Raw genomic sequence first — 6,129 nt, 5'->3', positions numbered from 1 at the left:
GCGGGGCTCCAGCTCCACCCGGAGGCGAGCGTGGGGATTACCGCGAGCTGTGTCAGGTTGGGGTACCCGCGGGGGGCCGCGACTGTCTGTGTCCCCGTTTCTGCGCGGCGCCGAGACGGGGAGCGGGACCCGCACGGCCAGGTGCGATACGTGGGCAGTGGCCGACTTGGGAAAAGCTGGCCTGGGACCGGCTGGACGCCCAGGAACGGCCGTGAAAACGGAATCCCCATGAAACCCCTCCTGGGACGTCCCCTCCTGGGACGGCTGCCTAGTCAGATGCTTGGTGCGCACCGTCTCTTCTTGGTCCTCAAGCCCAAAGATGGTGGCTACAAACCCGTTCGTTACACAGTCCGGGGAGCTCCTGGCGAGTCCTTCAAGAATCTGATATGTTGATATGTTCTTGTAGTTCATTCTAGTAAAACAGCAAGAGTCCTTTTGGTTTTTAAATGGAGGTCTTTCCCTGCCTGTGAGACTTTAAGGATCGTACTCTCCCCCTCCTGATCTGCTTTGGCCTCCATCTTCTGGCCATTTTTCTCTCTCAGCTCCAGCCACGCTGGCCTTTCCATCTTCACCAGCAGCTCTGGCAGGCTCCCACCCCAGGACTTTTGCATACGCTGTTCATGCTGGCTGGCAGGCTCTTCCTTTGCCGATTCCACTGGATTCTTGCCATCTGGTCTTTAGGCAGATGTCACCTCCTCGAGAAGCATCCCCCCACCAACCATTGTAAACTTACAAACCCTTCACTCCCCCACGCACTCCCTGCCTCCCTTCTCATCATTTTTCTGTAGAGAACGCTGGAGTCCAGCTCCAGCAGGTCCAGGGGTTTCCGAAGGATGAACGGCGTCGGCGAAAAAGCGAAAATAAAACAAGACTAAAATAAAAAACTAACATAAAAACAAAAAAAAATAAAAATGGACACAGACAACAACAGTGTGTTGAACTGGCCGATTTATTGTAGCAAACGTGGCATTATATTTGCTGGTGATCTCCTTGTAGCATACGTCATCTACGTTTTCTGGCATTACCCAATTCTCAATTGTTCGTTTGTGTCATCACCCAATAAGGAATACCATGATTGTTTTCTCATAACGTCCCCTCCTGCCCTTTGCTTATTGATTAATTTCTTTCATTGTTTTTGTTATGTATCTATGCTTATCTATAAAGTATTTGCTTTGGTGCTTTCATGAAAGGTCATTTATCTCTCAACACCTCAAGTGGAACAGTTACAGGGACATGACCTCTTGGTTGTTTCCCTGAACCATTCGTGGTTTTGAAGAACAAAAGTGTTTGCCTCGGTCCGAGGTGCCAGGAGGGGGCCAAGAGGGCCTTCGAAACCCACGCCTTATACATTCTCAGAGAGGCAATGCACCTAGGAACCAATGAACCATTCTGTCCCTTAACCGACTAGGTTCAATCATCATCTGGAATGCCTCCCGGGGGCCAGGTGGGCCCAGGGGTCAGGGTGACCTGAGTCCAAAGATACACTCCTTAGTTACCGGAGTGGGGCTTTCAGATCCATACGTCTCTCCTTTACAGGCCCTCTTTGCTGGCAAATGCATGAGGCTATCCTTCCTGTAAGTAGAGAAGTCTCCATAGGGGGTGGCAAGGGCTAAACGTAAGGCCGCACAATTTCTTGCGGAACCTTATTTTTTCCCCAATGGTTCTTTTCCCAGGGGGCCTGCCGAGGGCAATTCCCCAACAGACAATACCCCAGGTACTTTAATAAGGCCAAATTACCTAAAAGTGGGAGGACAAGAAGCTTCACTGTCGGGCTGCCCTGCAGTCACCAATCCGTCCACAGCCCGGGCCTTGCCACTCAGGCTGGGATAGCTCGGCTTCCAGCAAGAGAATTTTATATATATATATTTTTTTTCATATATATATATTTTTCATATATGTATATGAATATATATTTTTCATATATATGAATATATATTTCATATATATGAATATATTTTTTCATATATATGAATATATTTTTCATATATATATACACTATACACACACATATATATATATGTTACGTATTTATTTGGTCGGTTATCTGCTTTCACCACTAGCCTGTCAACTCCATAAGGGAAAGGATTTGTATCTGATTAGTGCTGTAGCCCCAGCATCCTAAGGTACCTGCAATATAATAGATGCTCAATAAATATTTATTTTGAATAAATAAAGGCTCCTGGCCCTTTGTTAAGTGCCTTAACATCTCATTAACTGCCTGTGGAAAACAGTGATGTTTATTCCCACCCCACCAGGAAGGAAGCTGATAGTTGGAGCCCTGCTGTGTGACAATATGGCATTTAAAATGTTTTTTTTAATTATTAGTATTGTTGTCAAAGTACTCCTGTAGTTTTCTTCACATAACTTCTAACCTTTAACAAATTATTCCTATTTGAAATGTAATCTCTACCCCGCCCCCCGCTTAAATTCCTTATAATTCGTTATTGTGGTTGATTTTTTTTAAGACTTATGTTGGGGGCACCAGCATATTACTTAAATAAATAAACTTTGGGGGCGCCTGAGAGGCTCTGTTAAGGGTCCGACTCTTGATTTCAACTCAGGTCCTGATTTCATGGTTCATGAGGTGGAGCCCCATGTGAGCTCATGTGGAGCCTGCTTGGGATTCTCTCTGCCCCTCCCCTGTGCTCGCTCGCTCTCTCTCAAAATAAACATTTAAAATAAAAATAAAAACTTTTACAAAATTAAAAATAAATACTTATTTTGGATCTGGTTAGCCCACTGAAATGTCAGGAATTCTTACAGTATTTCATTTGATCCTCTTGGCTTTTCTGGTGAGACAATCAGCTATAGATAATTAGTTCATCTCTTCCTTACTTCCTTAAAAGTATTTAAAATATTTTTTTTCAGCGTTTATTTATTATTGAGAGACAGAGAAAGAGCATGAGCATGGGAGGGGCAGAGAAAGGGGGAGACACAGACTCTGAAGCAGGCTCCAGGCTCTGAGCTGTCAGCACAGAGCCCGATGTGGGGCTCGAACTCACAAACTGCGAGATCACGACCTGAGCCGAAGTTGGATGCGCCCCACTTTAACTTCTTATTGCATACATTTCAGACACAAAAGTAGAGAGACGAGCTAAATGGGTCACAACCATTGGGTACAGAGAATGCAAAGTTACTATTATTAGCAGGTATCATTACAAACCACGAGACCCACGAGAACTAACGAAAAGAAATTAACCACAGGCAGAGGCTAGAAAGGCATCAAATATGAAAGAATAAACATTTACGCGCCATTCTGTGCCAGGCACTGCCATAAGGTCCTTATAAATGTTTCTCACTTAGTCCTCATTAGCAATTCTTACCAGGTTGGACTGTTTACTTCCATTTCACAGAAGATGAAGTTGAGGCCCAGAAATGTTAAGTAACTCACCCTGGATTGTGTTGTAAGGGCAGGGCTGGGATTGAGTCCAAGAAGTCTAATGCTAGAGTTCATGCTCTTAACTTTTACATTATATTGCCCTTGACCTACATATCAACATCTTTCCTCTACACGAGCAATACTAAGTTTGCAAACAAGACAGAAAAGCTTATATTTATTCATCATACAAGCGAAACATAGGAAGCATAAGAAATCTTTAAAACCCTAATGACAGACGTGAAAAACACAGAACTGCCATGCTCCTGGCTGTGTTGTAAAGATGTCACACGTTGCAGGGGCGCCTGGGTGGCTCAGTCGGTTGAGCATCTGACTTCAGCTCAGGTCATTGATCTCACGGCTCTTGAGTTTGAGCCCCGTGTCAGGCTCTGTGCCGACAGCTAGAGCCTGGAGCCTGCTTCGGATTCTGTGTCTCCCTCTCCCTCTGCCCTTCCCTTGCTTGTGCTCTCTCTCAAAAATAAACATTAAACATTTTTTTAAAAGATGTCAAATCTTGCATTATGATGTACAGATTCAGTACAAATATGACAATCATAATGGGATGCTTTGACATTTAGCTTATCTTCCTTTTTTTCTGTATTTTTTTCAGTATTTCTTTTTTTTTACCTTAAGATATTCAGACATTAAAGCATTAGTGATATGTAATTTAAAACTGACTTTGTTTTTTGTTTGGTCTTTTTTTCTTCTTCTTCTTTCATAATGAACAAGGGGGCAAGTTTTACTTCCAGGAGCTCCCGAATCCTGATGACCTAACCTGAATGTTACGGGGACTTCAGAATGGCTATTACTGAGGAACAGGAACTCGTTCTAGGAAGATGCCCTTCAAACTCAGAGGTTTCTCGATCAACTACTTGGGGATTGGCTGCGACCCAAGTTTCGTACTGAGGGTTCTGTCGGCCAGGATCTGGGTGTGGCCTTAGCAATCTACTGAGGAACAAGGAGGTCACGAATCCACTTGCTCTAAAGGCTGGAAGATAAAGCTATGAGTCACTAGAGGGGGAATATGACCCATACCTGGGATCCTGGGGGTGGGGGGATGTAGGGGTGGTGGGTTCTTGGAAGCAGGGGGTGGGAAGAGACAGTCTTTTCCCTTTGCTCAACCCTCTTCTCGGACTCTAGACATTGGAGGGACCCAGAGCTTTGTGATCAGCCCCTACTCTTCTCTGTCTTTACCCACTTTCTTTGCAATCTGTAGGGGAATGGGTTAACTCAACAGGCCTGGAGTGTTCGAGCCCAAGAAAGGCCTATTTCCACGACTAGGTCTCGGGTGGCTTCTAGGAACTGAGCTCTTGCAATGTTCTGATGAAAGGGTTTTTGCAGGCAGGCTTGTGGCCTTGGACCACGCTGTATCAGCTTGTCCGGATGGTTTATACAAACAACGTGATCTGTAGTGAACACCTGCCTTCCTTCTGGGGATCTGGAGCTGCCCATGTGATTGACCCCCTATAAAAACCCTGGACCCTCAGGTTCAGGGCAAGCCCCACCCCCACCCCCACCCCGGCTGGCAACACTTCACAAGTATCGTCACACATCATTGCTGGGGGAATTCCCATGTGACTCTACTGAGACAGGACACGTGGAAGCTTGTGCCTGGTGTCGTCCATGCTTCACTCCCGGAACGTTTTCTTTTCCCTTTGCTGATTTTATTCTCTATCTTTTTGCTGCACTAAACCGTAACCATGAGTGTAACAACTCCTGGGTCCTGTGAATCCTTCTAGCAAATCGTTGAGCCTGCGTGCGGTCTTGGAGACCCCCCGACACAAGACCTACATTCCCGTAACTTTAAACCCCACTAACAACTCCCACGTGTGTATCTCCAGCCCTGCTTTATCTAGACCGTTACGAACAATTGCCTGTTTCATTCTCCAGTTGATTTCTGACACGCCTAAAGCAAATTCTTGATTTTCCTTCTGTATTCCAAATGTATATCCTCCCTCACTGTTGCCTCAGAGAGTGGCCTGCCAGTGACCCAGGTGCTTTGGCCAGAAACCTGGGAGTCAGCCTTTGACTCCTCACTCTGTCCTCATCAAATCGGATTCTCCCCACCCTCACCCCCCAAATTCTTGAGATTCTAAGCATCTCGTGCCTGCTCTCTCCCTTCGTTCTGCTTTTTTTTTTTTCCTGTCATCATCTCTTAATAACTCCTTGTGTCTTATCCTCTACCATGATTTGAAAAGACACATTCCACCCTGCCTCCAGGGCGGGGGGGGGGAATGCCCCTGGGTGGGGGGGGAGGATGCTGTGTCTATCACTGGTGTTTGCCCATCTCCATGATACAGCTGTGGCAGCCCCAGATTCTGAGTCTCAAACCTTGGCCCTCTAATTCTGGGTCACTTCCTCCCTGTTTTTATTGCTTGTAAAGAAACATGAGTCAAAGCCCAAGATTTGGTGGGAGCTGGGGTCCAGTGCTTGAACACATTAAAACAGAATGTCACAGGGCACCTGGGTGGCTCTGTCAGTTACGTGTCCGACTTCGGCTCAGGTCATGATCTCGCGGTTCGTGAGTTCAAGCCCCACGTCGGGCTCTGTGCTGACAGCTCAGCCTGGAGCCTGCTTTGGATTCTCTCTCTCTCTCTCTCTCTCTCTCTCTCTCTCTCTCTCTTTCTCTCTCTCTGCCCCTCCCCTGCTCATGCTCTGTCTCTCTTTGTCTCAAAAATAAACATTAAAAAAAATTTTTTTTTAAATGTCACAAGGCCTACGAAGACAATGGCTGGAATAAAACAAGCACCCAA

This window comes from Panthera onca, chromosome E2 (assembly GCF_046562875.1).
Source record: "Panthera onca isolate mPanOnc1 chromosome E2, mPanOnc1 haplotype 2, whole genome shotgun sequence".
NCBI lineage: Eukaryota > Metazoa > Chordata > Mammalia > Carnivora > Felidae > Panthera > Panthera onca.
The sequence above is the reverse complement of the archived record's forward strand: the minus strand, read 5'-3'. Positions refer to the sequence as shown.